Consider the following 3,446-nt stretch of genomic DNA (forward strand, 5'->3'; position numbering starts at 1 on the left):
CTTCCCAAACTAATCGCCTTCTTCGACGTCCGGCGTCCGATTCTTCCGCCTCGATATTCTTCCTCCACGTCCGATTTTCTTGCGCCCAGTTTATCTTCCTGCCCAATATTCTTCCAACAACCGGTGAGTTCTCAACCCCTTCCAATATTCTTCCGCCCAGATTTACCGTCGCCCACATCCGATTTCTCTTCTGCCCGCGGTCGGACGAACTTCCATCGATCGTACGTCTTTCGTTGACCGTGTGTCTTCCGCCGATGGTTCAACGTCGGCCAACTATTCCGCCTCCGCCCACGCTTCGACGTCCGCCCAATCTTCTGCCAACAACTGGTGAGTTCTCAACCCCTCCAACTCTATCTCACTAATCAAGTCATTTTACATTAGCATATTAGGTATATTTGCTTCGAATTGTAAATTTTCAATGTCCTTTTAATTGTTGTTTGGGCTGAAAATTTGACCATATTTGATCATTGAGATGTCATTTTGTTCACAGTAACCTAAGACTAGCAAATGTTTTCTGCTTCTTGGGATAACCAGATATATATTTTGATGTTTCCTTCAATATAACCTCCTGTTTTTCTTAATGTCCTCTGGAAAAAAAAATACATTTCCATGTCAGAGTGAAGGTTCTAAATTATAATGTCCATGATATTGTGGAATAACAATTTGTTTACTCTTGATTACATGTCATGCAATGCATATAGAAGCTTATTGCAGAATTGGACATCAGTTGTGTTTTTTATCCTACCATTTGTGTATTACCATAGGTTTGAACCAGATATGCTAGCATTCTCAGATTGCTATTATGGTGGAGGTAAAAAAGAAAGAAGAGAACTTAGAGCTATTCGAAGGCGATGGAAAACATTACATGTAAGGGGTCTTAGTTTTAATTCTGTGAATCCATTTGTTTGATTTGATTTATTTACAGAAAAATCCAGTACTTCTCACCAACATTTGCAGGTCAATTGTTGTGAAATGAAATTGACCGGCCCAATGGCTTTTGTGTTTGAATATTTATGAGGGGCATAATTAATCCTTATCTGGGGAATGTAGTAAATAACATAGCAATATTGGGTTGGGTTTTCTATAGAATATTTATGAGGGGCATAATTAATCCTTAACTCGATTGATAATTCTATTGAATGTAGATTATCCACTCATTCTACAAATGTTGTGGTTTGATACTCATTCTACAAATGTTGGTTACCCATGTAGCTTAAATGGTCATTTTTACAATGATTGGTGTATCATCTTTGAATAGGGTAATTTATCCTTACAAACTAGCACGAAAATTATTTCTAACATGTTTTCAATAGGGTAATCGTTCCACAAGTATTATTTATTTACAGAATTCTATGGGAAGAGGTCTAGAATGAAAAGCCTGATTTGGTTATATGCAATATTTGTCAAATATTTATAGCTTTTTCTTTTGAGAAGCTCTTATGTATTGATGTTTTTCAATTTGTTTTTTTACCGTTGATAATCTTACGATTGGTTGGTGATAAACTTGTCTGAGATATTTTGTATCATTTTAGTTTTGATGATACGAGTCTCTTAGTATTATACGAGTCTCTGTTGCATAATACTTTTGTAATACTATGACTTTGATGAATCTTTGAATTTTTTACTTCCATGTATCTCTTGGAAAGTTAATCATAGTGGTCCCTTTTGAATTGAATATAAATCTTTAAACATTTGATCGTGAAGCTTTGCATCATACATTCCAAACTCTTTTAAGACTTGAAGATAATTTGATCTTCCCCACATGACATTTTTCTAGAAACCTTCTAAAGATATCAAAATTAACTCAACCTCAACCAAAAGAATACTCGGCTTTCCACAAACAGATTTTTCATTCAGACACCAAATTTGGTAATAGTCTGCAACCTTAAGCAGTTTTTTCTTCCTTTGGCTTCCTTATGCTCATTAACTTCTTTCGTTCAATCTCTTTCTTGAATGACTTTTCATCTTCCATCAAATCCCTCGCTTTCCATTCAATTTATCTATAGTTAAAGCCAACCCTCTATTTCCATGGTAATTTTATCAATTATCGAACTCATTTCCTCTTTTCACTTCCTTGTCCTTAACTTCATTTTTCACCTATTCCTTTCAATCAAAGCTTCAATTCCTGCTTGCTGCACCAAAATTATTCTTTTTCTTATTATTTAGATTTTTAGACTCTATGTTGAAAATTACACTATATCTACATATAGAAATTAATTGGTTTTGTTTTATTTTCTTATGTGTCCACAGCCTCTTATACTCACAATCAAGGTACACTTTATGAACTGTAAACGACCATGTTTATAAACTTAAAAGATCCGGACGTCTCTTTTCCTTTTTATCGTTTAAATGACTAAATGTAGGGATGTATATTATCGTTTCTTTGTCTTGTTATTTTCCACTTTTTGTATCTCCTGACGTCTTACAAAGGAAGAAAGATCATATTTAAGATAGTCATATTTAAGATGCGTATATGTAAGGCTTTCCATTTGAATACCCTCTACATTTCCAATACCGAGCTTAGAAGTTATAGAAAAGAATAATTTAATGTCAAGCTTAGAAGTTACTATTGTTGAAGTGTGTATGTGTTGTGTTGTTGAAGTGAATGTGTATTGTGTTGTTGGAGTGAATGTGTTGTATTATTGAATCAATTTTATTTCCTTTTTTCTTACTAGGTTTTGCCAGAATCCATTGGAGCAGTGAAGTCATATTTGCGTCAATTCATTGATGTACAGGCATTTTTGTAGGTTTGGTAGGAAAATTTCTGGTTTAAATGTAGTTATTAAATAGCTTGTTCGTAACAAACCATATATGTACCAACACTTAAAGTGATATTATAAAGTGTATGTTTCATTGTATTAAAGCGTCCACCGTTTCTTTCCATATGTGATTGTATTGGTCTGTGTAATGGCAGGGCAAAGTGAAAAATAGGATTCAATAAAAAATAGTGCAAGAAAAACAATGACTAAAAACAAAATTATGACATTTAAATGTAAAAAAACTGTCATCGAAAAAGTAATATTGACAGCTAATTAATGTCATGAAAAGTGAAATGATGACAATTAATAAGTGTCATAAAAGATAAATAATGACATTTAATATCTGTCATACAATATTAACAATGACAGTTATTTGCTGTCATAAAATGTAAACAATGACAATTATCCGATGTCATAAAATATAAACAATGATAGTTATTAACTGTCATCGAAAATAAATAATGACAGTTATACTCTGTCATAAGATATTGAATTCGTGACATTTATTCTATGTCACGAAAAACCACATTTCGTGATAGTTTTGAAGAACTGTCATAAAATACTTTTCATGACTGCCGCATGAATGACTGCAAAAAACTGTCACGAAAGCTTTTAATAACAGCGTTTAACTGTCATCGTAGACCATTTTTCTACTAATGAAGTGAAGATTATTTGGTAGATTAATTT

The 3,446-nt window shown here is 33.1% G+C and overlaps 1 long non-coding RNA gene across 1 annotated transcript; it reads left to right on the forward strand.

Annotated features, from left to right (window-relative positions):
• Positions 1-2,946, forward strand: LOC127149342 (uncharacterized). Its single transcript, XR_007820819.1, has 3 exons — positions 1-327; positions 765-867; positions 2,676-2,946. It is a non-coding gene; the product is annotated as an uncharacterized LOC127149342 (long non-coding RNA).
• Positions 2,947-3,446: the final 500 nt, after the last annotated feature.

Source organism: Cucumis melo, chromosome 5 (assembly GCF_025177605.1).
Source record: "Cucumis melo cultivar AY chromosome 5, USDA_Cmelo_AY_1.0, whole genome shotgun sequence".
Classification (NCBI taxonomy): domain Eukaryota; kingdom Viridiplantae; phylum Streptophyta; class Magnoliopsida; order Cucurbitales; family Cucurbitaceae; genus Cucumis; species Cucumis melo.